Genomic DNA, 22,700 nt, shown 5'->3' with positions numbered 1-22,700 from the left:
ACCATGGGGGGGGGGCAGCAGCTGGTGCTTTCCTTGGTTGATTAAAATGTAGATGGATCATCAGGAGCTCAAGCAGTACAAATTAGAGGAACAAGTCTGGGAAAAGTGTGAGCTGGTTAACAACGACACTTGCCACAGACGGCCACAGAGTGACAGTGAGATTTTCTGTATGACCATGCTTTGTTTTGAGTTGTCTCGCACACACCCATTTTTCTGTTTCTTTGACAGTTATGAGCTCTCCTGAGTTGCCCTTCAAAGGTTAAATTTCTGAAGTCAAGGGAGGAGTCTGGGGGTTCGTAGAGTACGGAACTGGAGCACATCTTGTATGACAGACTAGCCCTCAAGTTCTAGTCAGAGGACACATTTCATCATTCTGTTTTGCTACCTTATGGCAACCCAGTTCCATGGTTACTGACTGAGAATGCCGTGTCAATCACAGCACTGCTGAAATGGCTAAGAGGCATTGCAGATTCACTGAGCTACAGAAAACCACATAGCCTCTTGGAACTTCAGTGTCTTCTTCTTCTTCTTCTTCTTCTTCTTCTTCTTCTTCTTCTTCTTCTTCTTCTTCTTCTTCTTCTTCTTCTTCTTCTCCTCCTCCTCCTCCTCCTCCTCCTCCTCCTCCTCCTCCTCCTCCTCCTCCTCCCCCTCCCCCTCCCCCTCCCCCTCCCCCTCCCTCTCCCTCTCCCTCTCCTTCTCCTCCTTCTCTTTCTCCTTATTGTTATTATTATTATTATTAATTAGTGTGTTTATGTGTGTCAGTGCATGTGGAGGTCATCAGAAGCAAACTAAATTACTGAATCCTCCTGATCGCCAACATTTCAAGTTTGCAAATGTGCTAAAACTGCAACTAATGCAGATAATAGCAAATTACTCTAAAGCAAAGCTATAATCCTTGATGATTCTACCTTAGTTAATTCTAAAACCACTGTAAGGAAATGGGAATGCTCTGGAGAACATTCTCTTGATGTCTTGGCAAGAACAGGGGTAAAACTATGGCCTTCCCTACTGTCTTCCCTACCGTGACACCTATGCTCCATCTCAGCATCTATTTGCGAGGAATCATGGCATTGGCCTCAACTGGCTGCCTTGATAGGCAGGCATGCACCATAGGTTTTTCAGGTTAGACTCCATGGCTCCTGGGGCACTCTGTGCCTTTCATTTTCTGAAAAACTGGGGCACTCCTTCAGGCAGTGAAGCATTCAGGTTGCCCTGTGTTTCTCTGTGTTCCCTAAAAGTCAGCAGAGCATACAAAGGCTTGACAGGACAATTGGTCTTAGACCTTAATCTTGTGGACCATGTATTGCTTGCAAATGTCACTGTATCCTGGCAACTACCATTGCATTGATCCTGGGAAACAACCATTATATCCTGTTTCTGATGAGGATACAAAAAGTCTGATTCCTTGGAATAAACCTGTCACAGCCTCAGTCTTTCTGTGACCCCCTCCAACCCATGCCTGGTTAAGATTCATTTCTCCTTGGCCATTATCAGGTCACCTTGGCCCAATAAGTAAGCACTGATGCTTACACCTATTAAACAGGCATCTTGTCTAATAAGACAGAGGACAACAGGTACTCAGTTCCCCTGGCTGCTGCACAGTGCCCAATAGTCAACACCCAGGGTGGGATGGAGAACATAGAAAAATAACTCCATAATTCTGCACATGTGAACATCTCATCTGTCAAAGCCTTTTGAGAACAGAGCAGTTAAGATTCCCTCAAGCCAGCTGCATGCAGGTTCTTAGATACTCAGTACTTACTTGTGCTCAACAACTTGTTTATTAGGATCTCCAATGTTGTGGAATATTAGTTCAAGATGTGCTATATTTGTGTATGCTGTGGAACATTTGTTTAATGATGCAAAGATGTGTTGCAATCATTTAACTTGGTGAAGCTGTGTTATTTTGCCCGCCTAAAACACTTGATTGGTCTAATAAAGAGATAAATGGCCAATAGCTAGGCAGGAGAAAGGATAGGCTTGGTTAGCAGGCAGAGGGGATAAATAGGAGGATAAATCTGGGCAGAGAGGAATGAGAAAAGGAGAAGGTGAGAAGGATGCCAGGGACTAGCTACTCAGCTACACAGCAAAGTACAGAGTAAGTAATAAAGAAAGGTATATAGAATAGAGAAAGATAAAAGCCCAGAGGCAAAAGATAAATGGGATAATTTAAGTTAAGAAAAGCTGTCTAGAAACAAGCCAAGGTTAGGCCAGGTATTCATAAGAAAAAATGTCTCTGTAATTTATTTGGACACTGGGTGGCCAGCCCGCCAAAAAGTAAAGAGTAGAAACAACCAACCACACTCCAATATCTTTATGGATAGTTGCAGATTATTCACCCTGAAACCTGGACAAAAATGCTTAAGGTGAGGATAGCAGCTGAGAGGTCTCACTGCTCACCAGACAGTGAGTGAAGGTCTACTGAGGTCTGTGGAGAAGTTTCTACTGGCTTAGAGGGAAGATGTTCCTACTGGTTAGAGTACCAGAAGCAGGCAGTTGACTTCAGGGGGAGTGTGCATCTTTAAGCAGGTCTAGAAGACTTTGCCAACAAAGATGTCCTGGGCCAGGTTATAGATTAGAGCTGAGTCTCCTCTGGTTCCTGTCTATCTATTTTTCTATCAGATCTGCCTGTTATGAGATGTGGGAGATGGACTGGTATACCATGGGATTGTGGACATATCTTCCATCCCATGTCAGGCTGACCAGAAATCTGTTCATGAGCCTTCGGTCATCTGTTCCAAGGCCAGATGTCTCCACTGTAATGCTGACCTCTGACTCTGTGTGGTTTCCAACATCTTTCTCATGACTCACCAAGGGAGTTCACATCTTGTTTACTATCTGCCTCAGCCTTTCCATATTCTGTCCAGTGATGCACTGTACATGCATAACCCAGAAGTCCAGGGGTAAACAAAAGAAGAACTTTTTTTTTAAACCAGTGAAATGGCAAGCTAAAAGTCACCCTTTCTTCCATGTTCCTCAGAAGCTCTGAGCTCAGAAACAGTTCCATGTTTTCTGCACTTGAGACCCACAGACCTGAACAATGGCTGGGAGGTAAATGGCAGGCTGTTCTGACAACTGGCCTTCTGTGTGTGTGTGTGTGTGTGTGTGTGTGTGTGTGTGTGTGTGTGTGTGTGTTTCTGAGTTCACACACCTGTACACATGCACGTATGCATACATACGTGCATGCATGCTGTCCCCCTGTGCTGCAGGATTGCACTTCCTAATCAACAACACCGCAGAACCCCTTTGTCTCAGAAAATTCTGAGGTCAGAATCCTGAGCATTTTCCTGCAAGGATGTCCATTGGAGTTGCCAATGCAAACACATTTTTAAAAGAGGAAGGCGTGGAAGGTAGGGGAAGGAGTGATTAGTCCTTTTGAGGGAACATAGGGAGTGTAAAGCACAGAATTAGACATTGTGTTCAAATACCACACCGAACAGTGGGGGACAGGAGGTAAACTTCAGACAGAATGACAGCTGTGGGCATGAGGTCCAGTGCCTGGAAGAGCCTGCATCAACAGGACAGACAGGTGTCCCTGCTGTTCGCATAGGCCCCTGCAGGACTGGGAGGTGAGAGGCAGGTCTTTCCATCAGGCTGAGCATTTCCTGGTACAAAACTCTATGTGCTTTTCTCCCTTAGGAGCAGTCTGCTGAGGACCACAAGGCGCAACAGTCAGGAAGAGCCAACTCTAAGAATCCTTGGATGAAAGATCTTCCTGACAACAAGGAAATTCTGGATCATCTTCACCACACTTTAATACTTTTACATTACACAGCTTGCCTCTGAGTTTGTGGGATATATATAGCTTGCAATAACCGGGAGCAGGATTAGTGTGGAGCCAGAGAGATTGGAGTTCTTTTCCTGAACCCCTTTTGTCCTTTGGGGAACACTGGATCAGCCAGTGTGCTTCCATGATGTGTTGTCCTTCAAAAATTCCATCTCAGTTATTTATTTATTCTTTGAAAATTTCATGCACAAAAACTAGATATCTGGTTTATATCCAACCCCTGCTCCCTCTTGTAAACTCTCCCTGTCCCCACAACATAGTCCCCTCCCACTTCATGTCCTTTTTTTTTTTAATAATCCACTGAGTCCAGTTATGACTGCCCATATGTGCATAAATGTGGGGTCACCTATTGGAGCATGAGTAACCTACCAATGGCCACACTCTTAAAGAAAAGTGCCACTCCATCTCCAGGAAACCATCAATTCCCCACAGCTCCTCAGCTAGAGGGAGCTGGGTGGCTTCTTCCTGATCTGTGTTGTAATTTTTAACTGGTTTGATATTTTGTACATAATTGGAGCTGCTGTGAGTTTGTGTGTGCAACGGCAGTATCCTATCCAAAGGACAGCATTTCATGTCATTCTTCTCTGTCTTCCCATCACCCTCTTCCACATGTCGCCCATCCCTGTGGTACAGGCATGCTTTAGATGTCCCACCTGTCACCATCCTCTTCCTCATGTCCCCCATCCCTGTGGTACGGAGTGATTTAGATGTCCTGTCTGTGACTCAGCACCTACTCTCAGAATTTTGACCAGTCACGAGTCTCTGTATTAACCATCACCCACAGCAACAAGAAGGTTCTCTGACCAAGTTTGAGGGCAACACAGATCTATGATCGTAAATATAAATACTTACATAGTAGTTTGACAACCTGACAGCTTAGAAAAATAACATCAATAGATTCCACCCTTGAGACTTTGACTTCCAACCATGGGTTTTGACCACTTTCCCGTTACCAAGCATAAACTTGCTTCTGTGAAGCAGGCTTCACATCAAATTAAAAATGTGGTTGATTATTTCATGAACAGTCTCGCCACGACTGGACCACTGCTGCAGATCTTGCCTGGCAAGTCAGTATTGTGCATGATGCACCCAGTAAGATCATTGGTGTCTTTCCTACCCCAGAAGCCTTTGGTACACCATCTAGCTCCCAAAAAGATACTCTTCAGAGAAAGAGTTTTCTGGTCAGTTTAAGACTGATTGATCTATTCTCTGCTGCCAAATTGTGCATTGTCTTCTGCAACAGGGTCTTAGCATCCTATTGTCTAGTAGTGGTAACCAACCAAAGGCAATGGCAATAGCCCACACTGATTTGATTGCCTTGGGGCTCTCCTTGACCAAAAATGCGTCAGACACAGCCTGTGCCTGGAGCTGAGATTTTCGTTTAATCATTCATGTCTTTTGGGAACCACAATGTCTCTCTATGTGGCATACCTCTATTCAAACTCCTTTAGAGATATTTTTAATTAACTTACATACTAGTGAGGTTTCATAAATCTTCTTCATACCTTTAGCTTTGGTTAATGCTGTGGGATAGCTTTCCATGTGCTGTGAATATGTGTGGCTCCCATTGGATAATAAATAAAGCTGTTTTGGCCTATGGCAAGAAAGCCCACAGCCAGGTGGGAAATCCAAGCAGAGATACAGAGAGAAGAAGGAGGAGATACTACTAGCCGCCATCAGGAGAAGCAAGATGTGAAAGTTCTGATAAGCCCCAAAGCCAAGTGGCAAGAATGATTAATAGAAATGGGTTAAGTTACAAGGGGTAGCTAGTAAGAGGCTTGAGCCACAGGCCATATAGTTTGCAATTAATATAAGCCTCTGAGTAATTATTTTATAAGTGGCTGTAAGACCACTTATACAGGTGGGAGAGACTTGTTTGGACCTTGGGACTGGGCAGGATCGGAGAAATATCCAGCTACAGGTTAACCCAGCTGCGATCCCTCCACTCCGCTTCTTCTTTAGTTCCATCCCCAGTTAAACCTTTAAACTCAGTCTTTTCTCTGCCATTTTTTTTTAATTCCACATGTGTTCTACTATTCCCTCTTACTGTATTTGTTAGTTGTGGGATCACAGGTCCCCAGGTCTCCTTTCCATGCGTCCTTCATTGTGGTCAACACTTCCCCTTGCTTCTCGTTTCTCCTCATCACCACCACTCCACTTCCTGTTGAACCTTTGTGCCCCCAGGGTCCCCTATTTATTTTCACTTCAGATGTGGCCTACTATTCCCCCCCTCCTCCCTCAGGGCATGCCCCGTCCATTGGCCTGACTTCTACATACACTACATGTCACACAAACAAAACGACAGATTTGAAGACATACTAAAAGGCACACATGCTTGTTAATCATCTCCGGGATGGCAGTGGGATTTCTGATGAGGAGCTTTCCTGGGAGACCAGGTCCCTCCTTAGAATGTGAACCTGCCCGGGAGAGCAGAGGGGGCCAGGAGAGCAGCTCCACTCCAGGTTCTAGTCAGCCAGTGTGACCCAGCCCTGCTACACTCCGGGTCTGAAGCATTCCTGCGTCAGAGTCACCAGGGAGCTCTGGACAGTTCAGCAAGCTCTCTGTCTTCTGGGTTGGAAGAAGGAGCTAAGACAGACGAGGCCCCTGGCACACAGATCTGAAGTGAAAGGCCAGACCTCCAACCTCAGCAAACCCAGCAACTGTCCTTTCATTTCAAGGATGAAGCTTCACCTCCCTCTCACTTGGTTTCTGCCACCAAATTGTTCATCACGGATGCTGCTGGCCGATGGGGAGTTTTATGTGCAGGGAGGGGGGGGGAGTTTTCTAGATGAAAGCATCTTAGGCAATTACACAGATAACATCCTGTGTTACTCACTCACCACCAACTCGAGATCTCCCATAATTTGTGTCTCCCTGACTAACCAGGACTTAAAAAAGAAAATGACGTTGTTTACTCTGAACAAACTGTTTCTCCCAAATTGGAGTTCAGCTACCAACATGATGGTCCAGTGTCTCTTGTCCATTTACCTCTGCTCATGTTTCTAGAACTAATTCCCTCTGAACTGCGGCAGAGTGCAAGCCGCTCACTGAGGTCTGTACCCTGCTAGGACACAGATTTTGGAAGAAAATTATTTTCCTTGACTGAACAGAAAATCAAAAAATTAAGCTTATTCCTGCAATTAGCTAACTTATAGAAACACTGACATCAAACGAACCTAAGAGTCAAAGGAATCCTTGATTCAAGCATGTTTTCCTCTTTCTGAGATGAGAAAGCTCAGAGTCCTCTGCATGGGTGAGGGCCATGGAACACCCACCACCACCACCACCACCACACACACACACACACACACACACACACACACACACACACACACACACGTCTCTCCTCTCTCTGGAGGTTGTGGGCTACATTGTATAATCACTGCAGCAGGCTGTAAATGATGTATGAAATTAAAAAGATATATCCCACTCCAGGGAACTCAGCCAAGACTCTATGTTCGTGGCTATTTTAGCTAGTGAGGCTTGGCAGGCCCTGGCAAGCTGGGCCTGCGGAGAGAGGCAACCACTGGAGACACTAAGCGATGCTCTTTAAAAATCGATGTTGTTCTTCCTCCACCCTCGCCCATCTTGTAGGGAGAGTGTCAAGCAAAATATTTCGACAGAAACAAAGATGTTAAAATGAATCAGCTGAGTTGTCCTTCAAAGTGTTTCTGAGTCATCTTTAGAGATTAGTCTCCAGCTTCCTGAGTGGGAAGTGTGGCCCACCCCATACTCAGAGTCCTTCTCTAGATCTTGACCTATGGTCTACCTACAGTTGTGGGACTGAACTACTGTCAATCAAATTTGGCCATGTGCTTGGGGCATGTGTCCTTGTGCATCTATAATTTACAATCCACCATTTCATCATGAGCCAGTATCTCAAGGCATTAAATAGACTTGAGCAATACTAATAAATTCATGTTTTAAACAGCCTTCTTGAAAAACCCAAACATTTTACTACCTTGTGGCTCTGTTACTTCATTCAATTCATTCTTATCATGTTCTCCTTGATCTCCAATGGAGAAACGATTCCATATGGGATAAGAGTTCCGCCCTTTAGGTTCACTGACATGTCAGCATCATGGTGGTGATCCTGGTGGGTCGTTCATAACAACCAGGTAGATAAAGAGTAATGAGGTGGGGCACCCTGTTTGACGTTCCAAGCACAGTTTCAGTGACTGCCTTTGTCTAAAAAGTTAGAGGATGTGAAAGCAGGAACTCTGAATGAAGACAGCCATGCAGAGGGCACAGTAGGCACACAGGAAAGAATTGAATGGAAGGCAGTGTTTGCATCTCTGCTAATCATTATTGTTCATCCATGTTGTTGTTTATTTGGGGAACTACCTAGAACTGGAATGGCCAAATCACATGAAAGGGGAAGGCTGAGCTCCTTTACAGACCTGGAGTGGGGGCAGGGGGTGGCACAATGGCTCAGTGGGTGAAGGCATTTGCCACCAAGCCTGATGATCTAAGTTAGATCCTTGCATCCTATATGGCTGGAGGAGACAATAGACTCCTGGGTATTATCCTATAACCTCCACAATCATCCCTGGCATGAGCACCTTGGCATGTGCCCCAAGGCAATACAAATAATTACTTTTAAAAAGAAAAAAATCATGGAAACTTTTTCAAAGCAGTTTTTAATTCTTCACAAGAATTCAATACCTTTACATCACAAAAGTTCCAGCACTCCACAAGAGTTCCAGTACCTGTACATTCTGTTCATCCCCTGTGAAGGTCAGACTCAGTTTTAGTCATTGTGGAAGGTGTGTGGCAGCCTCTCATTATGGTTTCATTTCAGTTGCCCCAGTGGAGAGTGATGTTGAGCATCTTGTGGGTGCTATTTACCAGGATTTTCTCCCCTTAGTGAAGTGTCTGATTGATGGATGTTCAGATCTTCTACTAAATTTGTAATAGGTGAATCTATGTGCTTATAATCAGTTGTGGCTGTTCTTTGTGTGGCCACCATCCTTTTCCAGAAGTATGCTGTGAGGTCTAATCTCAAGTGTCAGTTTGACACACCTGGGAAGAGGGAACAAGATTTTCTCCATCAGAGTAGCTTGTGGGCATGAATGTGGGGACACTGTCTTGACTAATGAATGGTGTAGGAGAACCCAGACCTCTGCAGATGGTGCACTTCTGGGTGAGTAGTCCTGAGCTGCATAAGAAAGCAGGTTGAAGTGCACAAGCCCCCTTTCCTGGACAAATGTAGCTATCACTCTTTATGGAAAAATTCTCCCTTTACAACAGGTGGAGACCACCGAAGAAAACCACAGCTGAACAGTGCAGAGATAAACACATCATAGGGAGCTCAGCCCTCACTGACAGATATGTCTACCTCACAGCTCCTGCATCTGTGGTTCATGACAGAAGAAGGGGCAGAAAGACTGTGAGAACCAGAACACCAGGAAGTCAGCTATGAAACTGTCTCTCACAGAAATGGCTACATAAGTAAGACCCGAATAATTACAATATCAATGGACATGTTAACATGGATGGGGGAAATTTCACAGGTCCCTCCTATAGACAAAGAACTACAAGTAACTATTGACTCCTTGGAGAAGGACAATTAACCCCTCCAAGGGATGAGCCCCTCTATTGGTTGTCCAATGTAGAGTGGTCATCCTTGAAACCATATACACACCCATCCCCAGAACAAACTCAGCAGGTTGTATTTATGTATACTTGTGTGTATATACATTCCCCACCCCCACACATGTATGTAACAATAATAATTAAAGAAAAAGAGGCTATCAACTTGAGAATGGGGACCATGGGAGGGACTGGAGGGAGGAAAGGGAGGGGGAAGTGATAAAATTCTATTATTTTATCTATCTAGAACTTACAAGTATGTTTAAGAAGAAAGGAAGTAGGCTGAACAAGCCATGGATGGCAAGTCAGTGAGCAGCAGCATTCCTCCATGGCCTCTGTTTCTATCCAGGACTCCAGGTTTCTGCCTTGAATTCCTGTTCTGACTTCCCTCAGTATTGAACTGTGCCTTGGGAGTTCTAAAGAAAATACACACTTTCCCCCCATTAAGCTGTTTTTCACCAATGTTTTATCAGCAACAGAGGGGCAAACTGATTGGAAGCATCCTTCCCTGCGTGTGACCCACCCTTTCCCAGTCTTCACACGCTGACTTCTTCTTAGGGTCGACATTTAACACCTTTGCTCAAGTCCAGCTTATCTGCTTCCTCTATGATTGGTGCTTTTGAGGTGGTAATTGAAGAAATGCTCTCATAACACAAGCTGACACAAAGTGCTTCGTGTTTTCTTCTATAAATTCATAGTATTTGATTTTACACGTAAGTGTGTGGTTAGTTCATTTTAGTGTCTCGTGCAGGGTACAGTTTGCATTACATTTTTGTTGCAAAAAAAAGTCAGATATTTGCTGTTGTCAAAATGACTCTTCTTTACTCCTGAATTGTCTCTGTCCATTGCCTGATCCATGTGTATGTATCCATGTGTATGTATCCATGTGTATGTATCCATGTGTATCCATCTGTAAGCGGCGCCCCCCCCTCCCCCATGATCTACTTTTCCGTATTTACAGGAACACTGTTCTTTGTCTGTGGCTAAACAGTGCCACTATCCTTTACATTACTGAGTTTTACGAGATCAGGCACTATTAATCTAACTTTGCATTCTTTTGCAAAATCATTTTGGGGACTACCCGTCATATGTCAACTTAAATGGCCAACAATGTCACCTAGGATTTTAAATAGGATTGCTTTGATTCAGTTTTAGGCAAATTGACATCATAATATCATCAAGTTTTCTAATTCCTGCATACAGCTTCCCACTTAATTGCTTGTTTAATTTCTCACAGCAATGGTTTTTTTTTTTTTTTTGGAGTGTGCAGATTTTTCATTTATTTGGCCATATTAATCCTTATTTATTTGTTTGAATTTCTTGCCAATGTTATTACTTTAATTTTAGTTTCCAAGTTTTTTTTGAAAATATAAAGAAACAAAATTGACTGTTGTGTGTTAAGCAACCATGTTTAACTAGCTTTAGTATATTTTTAAAGTGGGTTTCTATAGCTCTTCTGCACGGATAAATCATTGTGTTAACTGTCAACAATAACAGTTTTAGCCATGACTTCAACATAGACACTTCTTTCTAATTTATTTATTTATCTTTTGCCTGGTTACAATAGCTGGGACCTCCAACCCAAAGCTGAGTAGAACTGCTGATGTATGACATGTTAACTTTTTCCTGATCTTTGAGCTGAAGGAGCCAGTCTTTTACTTGTAAACATGTAGCTAGCTATGATTTTTCATGACTTACCCTGAACAGGTAAATGAGATTTTCTCTTGTTCAAGCATGCTGAGTGCTGGGAGAGAAAGGTTGTTGAATTGTATGAAATGCACTGGTGTGTTTATCAAACCACAGGATTCCTGCTGCTTTGTCAGTGTGACAGTTTGCATTGTGACCGACTTTTTAAATTTTTATTTAGATTTTTTTTCATTTATTTTACATACCAACCACAGTTTCCTCTTCCCTCTCTCCTCCCATTCCCTCCCCCAACTCCCATCATCTCCCCACCCCCATCCACTCCTCCTCTGACTCCATTCAGAAAGGGGCAGGCCTCCCATGGGCTTGAAAAAAGCATGGAACATCAAGTTGAGGTAGGACCAAGCTCCTCCCCCTGCATCAAGCCTGGGCAAAGTAATCCAGCATGGGAAATGGGTTCCCAAAAGCCAGCTAAGCACCAGGGACAGGTCCTGATCTCATTGCTAGGAGCCTTACAAATAGACCAAGCTACATAACTGTCACACACAAGCAGAGGGCCTACCTAGGATGATCCCATGCAGGCTCCCTAATTGTTGGTCCAGAGTCCATGTGCCTCCATGAGCTCAGGTCAACTGTCTCTGTGGGATCCTCATCATGACCTTGACACCTCTGGCTCATACAATCCCTCCTCCCTCTTTTCAACTGGACTCCGGGAGCTCAGCCCAGTGCTTGGCTGTGGATCTCTGCATCTGCTTCGATAAGTTACTGAATAAAGGCTCTCTGATGACAATTAGGGTAGTCACCAATCTGAATACAGTAGATACCCAGTTCGGGCACCCTCTCCACTATTGCTAGGAGTCTTAGCTGGGGTCACTCTTGTGGATTCCTGAGAGTTTCCCTGGCACCAGGTTACTCCCTGACTCCGAAAGTGTCCCCCCATCAAGACATCTCTTTGGTTACTCTCCTGCCTTGAATGTGAAGCCGACATTGCAGTCTTGATATAAAGTAAACCTAGTCATAATCCATAGTTTAGTAGTTAGGATTTTGTTTATAGATCATTTGCATGGATATTCATGGTGAAATTGATCTGCATCTTCTTGCCTGGTGACATCGAGTATTAGGGCGATTCTGGACTTACAAACTGAATTGGGAACCAGGTATTCATTTGCAATTTCAGGAACGGTTTTTATGGAGTTGACATTATCTCATCTATATATTGTCTGGAAAGCCCCAGTGAAATCATTTAAGCCTGTGTTGTTGTTGTTGTTTGTTTTTAATGTATCTCTAAGTCTTGACTAATTAATGAGCTTGTTTGATTTGGCTATAAGATGTCATTATGTAGCCAGGCAGGTCTCAAACCTAAGACCCTCCTGCCTTGGCCACTGGAATAGCTGGGATTGTGGGAGTTTGTTACCAAGCCAGCTAAGTTTAGGATTTTGCTTGTGAGAAAGTTGATAACTCCAAGTTTAAAATGCAACAGACAGAGCATTACCCATAATCTCCATCTGAATGGGCACTGAGTAGCTCATGTTCGCCAAGATTCATCCAGTTTGTTAAATTTATTGGTGTGAAATCATTCCTTTTTATGCTTCTATATATAATATGGTGATGCTGCATCTTTAATTCCCAGTATTAATAAAAGCTGTGTTTTGGTTCTTACTTTAGAGCCAGCCTGGCTGGAGAATTCCGGTCACTGACATTCTCCGGGAAGGAATTGATTTTTAGCACTCCTCTGCTCCTTTCCATTTTCCCTGACATTTGTTCTCATGTTTATTTCCTTATGGTTTTCTTACTTTGGGTTTCACATTTTTTAAAGGGCGGTTCTTACGGCAGACAGTGAAGTCACTTACTGGAGAGCTTTTGTTTCTCCAGTGTTGACATTCTGTTCTGTTTGTTCTGTATCATGGCTTTATTGGCGCTATGCAAACGTCACCACAGCGTTTTCTTCTTCCTCAGGTTCAGTGTGCTCTCCAGTTTCCATTTCCATCACTTCTTTTGTGTGAGTGTATTAATCACTCCTCCGTATTCATGGATTTCCAGAGATTTGCCCGTTTTTAATTAAACGTAATTCATGGTGGTCAGAATTTATCCTCTATGGGGGTTTATTCTTTTCTGTTTATTCATACTCATTTTGTGACACTGAATAGAATCTGCCTCAAAAACAGTTTCCTGGGAATATTTTCCATTCTGCTGCTTATTGGATATTTACTGTGATATTTACTGTTAATTAGACCAAGTCAGTTGGTAATGTGGTTTAAATCTTTTATACCTTCCATAACTTTCTATCAGCTTTACCACTTATTAAAAGATGGATTAAAATATTCTGGCATAATAGTAGACTGATTTTTTCTCTCCTGTTTCTTAATAAGCTGATTTTTTTTTCCTGACTGACCACATACCTAGCAATCTATGACTGGGACATAGGGAGTCTGGTTTGACCTTGCTGGGTTCTGCAGTGTTTGCATTCCTACAAATGTTTTTTAGCTTTGTTCAAAGACACAGTCTATTTGCAAACAGTATGATCAGTTGGCTCCTGCTGTGAAGCTGTGTGATGTGGGACTTGGATGGTGCTCCCTCTGATGCTATTAGTTCCTCCTCTGCTTTGGCAATAGCACTGAGTCCTGTTCAGGGTCCTGCAAGTCATGTTCTAGGCAGTGGTGGGAAGGAGCACTGGCTCACCCTGTGTGACACCGAGCAATATTCCCAGGTTCCTTTGAGAAGTTCTGAACTTACACAGTCTCCTCAGTTACGCCATCCAGTCAGGACAAGGCAGGGTGCTTGCACACCGCTGCCTTCTGCAGATCTCTGGATCTCCCCAGTTCTGTTGACTTCCGTCTCCCAAACTTTCAGGTCCTCACATCGAAAGTGAGAGCACTGTTGTTGTTATGAAAACCCAGAACCTCTTCTCAAGCAGAGGCCACATACTCATCCAAGTGTCACCGATGACCTCACAGAAAGCAATAAGATCGTTCTTACCCTGTGTAGCTGCCTCTTCTGTACCCAACATGGGTCATTCCCTTCTCACCGGCTGACATGGAGAACTGAATGGGCTGTTTTCAGATCTGCTTGGATACGGAGAGACAGAGAAGACGACACCTGCTCAGCTGCCATGTTGCCCTGCTGGAGATTGAACTCAAGGCCTCACACACGCTAGCCAAGCCTTCTGCAGCTGATGCACACCCCCAGCTCAGTCTTCTCTGGAAACAGGATACAACCTTTTCTATACCTCATGGAGAGAGACGTCCACCCCTGCCCAGTGATCAAGATTGCAGGTGAGGGGGTCCATGCTGGGCTCTTCCCTTGACCAGGATTGGATTTAATTTCCACAGAAAACTACCACCCTGTAACCAGGACATTGTTCTTCAATAGATACAGCTGTATTTCAAGCCTTGAATACAAATACTCATCATGTTAAATCAACCCTTATTTTACAATAAGGGTTATTTCCCCCAAGTCGTTAGGAGGAATGCGGTGTAGGCAGTAAGCCCAATGCTAATTTCCTCTTTAAATCCATGTGGGAACATTAGTGGCAGGAATGCCCCATTTAATCTTCATCTTCCAGGACCCCAAGCGCTTACATTCCTATCTTCAGACTCCATAGTTCACCAGGTGGTTAGCTTGGCTTGTTTGAATTTTCGGCCACCCAATTGGATTCATAAAGCTTCCTCACCTTGGGAAGTGGCCTTCAATAAACATGACTTCTCTTTTTCCACCCACTCACAGCTTAATAGGAAATATCCCTCTGTGGCGCTGTTAAATGTGTCTGGTTGGAGTGAGGAAGCAGAAGTATTTTATAAGGTGGGTGTAGTCACACAGGTATCCTTAGAGAAGATTGATAAGCTATGATTAGCAGACATGAAGATGTACAGATTTTAAAGTGACAGTTTGATGAATTCTGACAGTTTTTCCGCCTGTGAAATCATGCCCCGCGTTGGGGACAGCATGTTTCCTTCCATCCTGTCAAAAACTCCATCTCAGCCATTCTTACTTCTGCAACAATGGCTTCCCGATCACTGCTGCCCTTGGCTTTCTGTTGCTATGATAGAGCACTGGTCAAAAACTGATCAAAAGCAGCTTGGGCGATTAATGGGTTTATTTGCTTCACAGCTTACAAAGCATCATCAGGGGAAGCCAAGGCTGGACCTCTTACTGGCTTGCTCAGCCTGCTTTCTTATATAGCCCAGGCTCATCTGCCTAAGGATGGTTAACAACTGATGCCTTCCCACACCAATTAGGAATCAAGAACATGCTTCACAGACATGACCACAGTCCAATCTGATGGAGCAATTCCTTATTCGAGGTTTTCTACTCCCACGTGACTCTGGATTTGTGTCAATTTGAAAGTTGAAGCTAACGGTGACAATTGCTATCTTAATTTTGTTTTAATAACCACCTGTGATTTTTTTTTATTTTTTATTTTTTGACAGATTCTCACTCTGTAGTCCAGGCTGGTCTCAAATTCAGCATGTATCCCAAGACATCCCTGAAGTTGGGGTAGACTCCTGCTTCAGTTTCTCAGAGTACTTGGATTGCAGGTGTGAGCTGCCTTGCCTGGCTAGTTTTCTTGCTTGTCATTTTAATGAAATCATGCCATGTAAAACTTGCCAATTCTACATGTGCAAATAGTTTGCTATTTTTTTTATTGTACTTAGTCTATTTTATAGGCACTCTAGAATTGCCTGTCTTTTCTATCAATTGGTATATAGGATTCTTTTTTTGTTTTTGGTAGCAATTGACTTTTATATGCAAGTCTCTTTGTTGAAATCTGTTTTCATTTTTCACAAGCAAATGCATTAGAAGGGAAGCTCTGGTCATTTATTTCGTCAATGAATTTCTAATTTAAAACAGTAGAGCTGCTCTGTCTTTGTGCCACACCATGTCGACTGGGATATATCAAAAACTGGAATCCCTGTGTCTGGGATTTGAAACTATTGGAAGACTCAGTTCCTTTGTACCTGTGCAGCCCGTGCTGGTGGAGGCAGTGCCTTAGTCGAGGTTGAGTACAAGTGTCTCTCTGTGTGTCTCTGGGGAGAGGGAAAGACGTCCAATGAGCAGATGCCTCAAGAGGAGTGTTGGCTAGAGTTCTGTGCCCAAGCCTTGCTCATAGCAATCTGCACTTTCACCTTCTGGTGTATGAGGTTAGGGAATCTGACGATGACAGTTGGATGGGTCGTAGCCCCTTATTATAAGTGAATGATTGCAAAAACAGTCGCAAAGCCAGCTCATGAGCAATGAGAGAGCTGGAAAAGTCAGCCCAGGCCTGTAGACAGCCCTGTGAGCAAGTCCGGCAACCTCTTCAGGCGCCCAATTAAGCACAATGAACAATGCTCCTAGACTGCTGCTTGGATGTAAACAAAGCAGTCCTCTGTGTAAACTGCATTAGCTCCACTAACTTCACATGAGCATTCTGATAATCTTTTGTTTAACTTTATTCTGGATTTTAAAACTCTGACATGTATAAGGTACCCATGCTTACCAATATTTTTGTATTAAATAATGTGTTGTGAGTCCTCCTTGTTTGTTTTTAAATAGAGATAAGGAAGGTCCTGAATTCTAAACATCATCCTCATCCCAGTTATGTTTAAAACTAATAGCATACACAAAGTAAAAAAAAGTTTCATATAATAGATGTGGTGATGAGCTACTTAGATTTCCTGGGGTGCGGTGAAAATGAAATTTGAGAAACGAAGGTAAATGGGAAAAGAATATGCATGCCATGTACACAGTGATCACTTTTCACCTGGAGGCAGCTATGAGAAAGCATTGTCTCAGACATCTCCTGCTTGCTGTCAAGTTGTCAGGAGTACTATGGGATGGCACCTACCTCATTTTTTGCCAATGATGAAGACACAAAAGAATCGCCTCTTCTGCACTGGAGGAGACTGTAGGGTTCCATACAGATCTCTCGGGAGCTTGTTGATGTTGATTAGAATCTATTTCTCCACCCTCCTTTTTTCCTGACTTCAGGATTGCTTGTGGTAATCAAGATACTTCAGTAGCCCCTCCTGCAAAACCTCCATTCCTGTAAGTCTGTCCAAACACAGACAGTGATGGAGAGGTTTGCTCCTTTGAATTTTGACAGCCTTTTCTAGAGCTAGGGATGGAGCGTAGTGAATAGATAGCTTTGCCTACAATGTGCAAAGTCCCTAGTTCCATCCCCAAATCAATAAAAACAGCTGTATTGGCACACACCCATACACCCAGCACTCTGCGCTGACGGGCAGAGTGAGTTCAAGACCAGTCGGAGACACACGTGATCAGATAAAACACTCAAACAAGTAGAACAACAAATCCTTAGTTCTAAGACTTCTGATGATTAATTCTTGCTGTGAGTTTTCTGTTCCTTCGTGGTCCATTGGCTCTTCCTGAAGTTTCCAGGGGATTTGCTGGTGAATACTGCAATGCTCTAATGTCAGGCATTTCTAATTCTCCTGATGTATATGTTCCCACTTTCTGTGATTTGCATCACGTTACAGATTTCTTTCCAAGGGCTAGACCGGAACTAATCTTACCCAGACATCTACAAGTGCTTTGGTATCTGCTTGTCTATTTTCAATTTCCTTTGAGCGAGGTTTGTTCTTCATTTGCTACTTGAAGTGAAACTTAGCAAGACTTCAAAGTCATTGGTATTCAGTCTGCAGACCTGTCTTCTCACAGGGAGGAGGGACTAAACTTCATCACTCCGTGCCTTGTTACAGGGTCAGTCAAGGACTTGAGGGCCACTGAAGCAGGCAAGTTAGAACTACTTTCTTTCTGAATTAAATTGGAGTTTTACTGAAATGAAAGACATAGCCTTGTTTCGTTATTCATGCCAATCATGCCCCATCAAGCTACCCAAAATACTAAGTGAATGAATTCTTTCCCTTGAATGTTTATGCATGTGTTGCGCATGCATGTGTGTTTTTATGCTTATGGATGTGTGTGTGTGTGTGTGTGTGTGTGTGTGTGTGTACACATGCATGTGAGCATTTATTTTTTAATTCATGAATGAGGAGACCCAAACTAGATGTCACCTTCCCCTTTCTTGAGGCAGGGTCTCCCTGAACATGGATCTCTCCAGTTCTGCCTAGTCTACTTACCTAGCTTACCCAAGGGATTCCCTGTCTGTCTCCTGAGCTCCTGCCTGGCTCTTCTGTGGTTCTGCGGACCTGAATCCTGGTCTAATTGCTCAAATAGCAATGCTTTAACCACTGAACCACCCCCCAGTCTCTAAGTTAGTGAATTCTTTTTAAAAATTTACTTCTTTTATTTTTTGAGAGTATAATATAGTTACATCATTTCCCCCACCCCCTTTCTACCTCCAAATTCTCCCATATACTCTTCCTTGCTCTCTTTCAAATTCACGGCCTCTAAATTCCACAATTGTTATTACAGACATATTTACGCGCGCGCACGCACACACGCTCCAAATCTCTCTCTCTCTCTCTCTCTCTCTCTCTCTCTCTCTAGTCTATATAACATTGCTTGTATTTATGTTTTCGAGGACTGACCATTTAATATTGGATAACCAATTGATATGCTCTTCCTTGGGGAAGATTATTGCTCCCACTCTTACCATTCCTTAATTGCTTGCAGTTGTTTGTGTAGGGTTGTGAGGCTCATATTCTCTGCAATGAAGCAACATCAAATTTTATATCATTGATTCTTTAACTTCAGAGTCAACAGAATTAACAGAATTATAACTTTCGTCTGCACGATGATCTCCAAGCACGTGTTTTCTGTCAGGTACAATGTGGCCTATCTGTGAGTAAGCACTTAGCCAGCCTTTCGACACACTTGGCTAGTGAGACCTGTTGGTTCCTGTTTTCATGTGTTTTCTAGCTGCTGTTTGTTCTGGAACTTTAACCCAGGCTACCCTGTAACTTCAGGTCCTTTTCGCTCAACCTCTGGGGTGCTGGGATTGCAGGTTTGAGCTGCCGCCACCCAGACAACATGTAAACAGCAAAATCACCCATAAAACCCATAAAACTGTGCAAATGAAGCCCCTTAAATCCATGCAATGTGGACATTACTTTAAGGTAGAAGGCCTGCCACAGGAAGACACCCTCTTGTTCACCTGGGGTCATGTGCATTGCGTGTGTGTGTGTGTGTGTGTGTGTGTGTGTGTGTGTGTATGTGTGTGTGCGCACTCACACATGAATACATAAAAACAACCTTCCAAGCCCATTTTTGTTGTTTGTGTGTAAATGGCTTCTGGGCTAACCATTTTGTTTTGGGAGCTTGTCTCTAGGAAAGGTTATGTGTCCCTCTCCCAAAAGTTAGACGTTTCTTCCTGATATGTCCAGTTTTTTTTTTGGATTGTACTTATATTTCTGAGCATATTGTAAGTAGCTCTTTTAAAGCCCAGATGTGCTAATTTTATATTCCCCCCTTTTCCCCCTGTGATTTCTTCCATTCTAGGGGCGAGTAGAACAATTTCCTGTTCCTTTTATATTCTAATTTTTGTTGGATTCTCTGTAAGATGTCCTTTCCAATTTTTAAAAATTATTTTTATTATTCTGTTCATGTGTGTGCAGTGGTCATGTGTCCCGGTGCACCCAGGGAGGTCAAGAGACAATGTGCACAGTTAGTTTGTCTCCTTCCACCATGTGGGGCCTGGAGACCAAACTCAGGTCAACAGGCTTGGGGTCAAGTCCCTTTACCCATGGGAACTCCCTGTAATCCCCTTTATTATTGGAATTCTGAGAATCTTTGACTTGCTTGGAAGCATGGGCTTGGGAAGGCATACAAACAGGCACTGTAGAGCAAGGAATCAGTACTGCATGTCCTGCTATCTGATTTCCCTTCCTTTTGTTAGGCCACCTATGAAGCAGCCTTTACTCTAGGGATATCCTGGCACTGCTCTTTCCGAGAGCCTTTGAAAGATTTACTGATTTTCTGTGCACTCAAAAAAATGCCCTTTCTGAGCAACAAAATACCTGTCAGGGTTTGAATGATTTTCAGCTATGTGGTATCCCAAGTCTGAGATGGATGGATGATGAGGGATAGAGATATGATGGATGAATAGACAGGCAGATGAACAGATGGATGGATAGATGGATAATCTTAGGGTGCTTTGACTTTTCATGGTCAGAGGACAATTCACAAGACTTAAGTGGGGTCACTTTCTCTTTGTACTTAAAAACTCTACCCTGTGTGATCAAAACTCCCTGGTGTCCCTTAGGGACAGTATCTACATCAGTTCAGTAAAGCCACAAGTACTCACCTTGGGTTTCCGTCAGAACTGATCTCAAAATTGCCTGTAGAGAGAAAGTAGAAGAGTGTCACCCAGCTTGGTCCCTTTCCCTACAGGTTAGAGATCCTAGCTGCTGGCTAGTGTGTGTGTGTGTGTGTGTGTGTGTGTGTGTGTGTGTGTGTGTGTGTGTGTACGTACATGTGTATTAGTGTGTATCCATAATGTCAAATTTTGTAGTTATGATAAGTGGGAACATCTCATGGGAGTTATCTTTACGTGGACATAAACATAAATCCTGTTAGTAATTTTTTATTTATCTTTTTCATCTTTAGATTTTTCAAGAATCTCATTTAGCATGGCTAAGTGGGATAAAAGACAATTATTTAAAGTTTTATCAATTTGGGGTCTTTAGTTTTCCTCCTGCTGTTGGTCAAATGCACCAGGATCTTCCTACTGATGTGGAAACTGTGGCTCTCCGAGTTAGTCTTCTCTGTATGTCTGTGTCTGTCTGTCTTCTCCCCTCTGCTCAGTGCTTCTGTCTTTCATCCCCTCTAACAACATCTGATCTGGGTCACTTCAGCTTTCAACACATCTTGATTCTGCTCACGGCACACGGCTTTCATTTTGTAACCTCCTACTTCGTGTCTTAAAGTAATATTTCACATTTTTGCCCATGAAGCATTCACTGTCCACCCACTGTCAGATTCCTTCCTGAGCGGAGCACACTTGGATGGAAAGCAGTTTTCCTCTATCAGCTTCATCTCTAGAAACTTTCCCAATCACATTATCACCTCCACAGATTCAACTCTAGGTTTTCTCACTGATCATATGGATGTATCAACCATTCAACCTTCAGATTTACCCCTGCTCTCTTGCTTCCTAGTTCTGCCTTCGACATCCAGAACAAACAACCATCCCAGAAACAAATGAGTATTAGAGCCAGGATGTCATTCCCGTTTGCAAATTTAATGTAAATTCTTCTACTTTTGCTAAGTTAGCAGAGGATTTAATGTGTGGTTTTGCTTTTCATTACAACCAGAGAAGCATTCTGCTGTGCTTTCTCTGGCAGAGTTCTCTCGAATGTATACTGAATTTAGTCAAACACACACACAGTAGCTGTTAACCACGTTGCTTCCAGCCCATAATTTTAAATTTTGACAATGGATATTTTTCGTGTTTGTCACACATCGTTGGTGTAAGCCCATTCTGTCTAAGGTGCGATGTTTTTCATGTGGCACTGGACTAGTCTGTGATGTTGCTGGTGCTCTTCTCTGGCCCAGGTGAGCTTGGCATGTGGTATTTCTTTCCTCTACTGCTGTTACGGGGAGCCCACCAGAGAAACAGTCCAGAGCCAACTGAAAGTCTGTATCCAGTGTGCCAGGACTACTCTCAGTTGCTCGGGACCCAAGTGGAGCATCGAGTGCTTAGGGTAAGGGTTTCTTTGAGGCAAAAACCATATCGCAGCTGCAGGAGAGGTTTACGCAGGAGAGGTTTACGCAAGCAAGCAGTTTAGCAGAAGCTCAGGTAAGCAACCTGTGGCATCAAGACTTCAGGTTCCTGGGACAGAGTTGGGTCATTTTCCATGGGCTTCTTCACCAAGGAGATCAAATTCTAGTCAATCCTAAAATGGCCTCCGTAGAAATAAAGATGGAGCAGCCTCTGCACCGTCTCACCCTGCCCCATGGCTCTTGTCTCTGTTTGAAATAATCGGTGCCAAATTTGATGCGAGCTCTTCTCCTGCTAGTTCTGCAGAAATTCTAAGATGTGAGAGCACTGGTTCGCCCAACTGTTGCTTCTGTTAGCGTCTTAGTCTGGACTGTCTAGTCTGGAGGACTGTTTGTTCTGCCCGGCTGCGGTTGAAGTGAGTATTTGCTTACTGGCTCTGCTTGCTTGTCGCTGTCCTTCCAATATCTTACCAGTCCCAAGTGTTAGTGACTTCCAGCGGTGTGGTTCTCACATTCTAGGATGCCATGCAGTTTCTTTTCTAGGTTATTTTCATACATTGTTGATGACAATTTTTAATTTTCAAAAGCTTTGTGAATTTTTTTTCACTTTGCCAAAGTTGGGAGATTTTTGGTTTGTTTTTGTGTATGTGTGTCTTTTGCATTTTACTAAGGCTGATTTTGGCAAATACAAAGCTTTTCTGAGATTTGGCCTTCTTTTGTGTAATTTCTATTTTTTTGAGATTTTAATATTATTATACCACATCTATTTTCTTCCTCCAATCCCCCACATACAACTCTAATGTGCTTTCTCTTAAATTCATGGCCTAATTTTCTTTAATTTTTGTTGTGCACATGTGTGTGTATATATTTGTGTGCATGTGTGTGTGTTTCTACTCCTAAGTACATTAATGCAGTCTGCTCAGTCCATCTTTAAAAGCTCATGTTATTTGTCTTATTAATTTCTGCTTCCACATCTTTGATGCTCATTCTTTTTTCTAATGATGGAACTAAATACTGGTACTGAACAGGTTATTGTTATTTGTTCATTTTTAATTCT

The 22,700-nt window shown here is 43.1% G+C and overlaps 1 long non-coding RNA gene across 1 annotated transcript; it reads left to right on the top strand.

Annotated features, from left to right (window-relative positions):
* The first annotated feature begins 9,048 nt into the window (after positions 1–9,048).
* On the top strand, positions 9,049–16,470 carry LOC121822888 (uncharacterized). The gene is made up of 3 exons (XR_006064193.2): positions 9,049–9,238; positions 13,874–14,295; positions 15,451–16,470. It is a non-coding gene; the product is annotated as an uncharacterized LOC121822888 (long non-coding RNA).
* The last annotated feature ends 6,230 nt before the right edge of the window (positions 16,471–22,700 follow it).

Source organism: Peromyscus maniculatus, chromosome 15 (assembly GCF_049852395.1).
Source record: "Peromyscus maniculatus bairdii isolate BWxNUB_F1_BW_parent chromosome 15, HU_Pman_BW_mat_3.1, whole genome shotgun sequence".
In the NCBI taxonomy this organism is placed as follows: Eukaryota; Metazoa; Chordata; class Mammalia; order Rodentia; family Cricetidae; genus Peromyscus; species Peromyscus maniculatus.
This window is presented reverse-complemented; position numbering and strand designations above follow the sequence as displayed.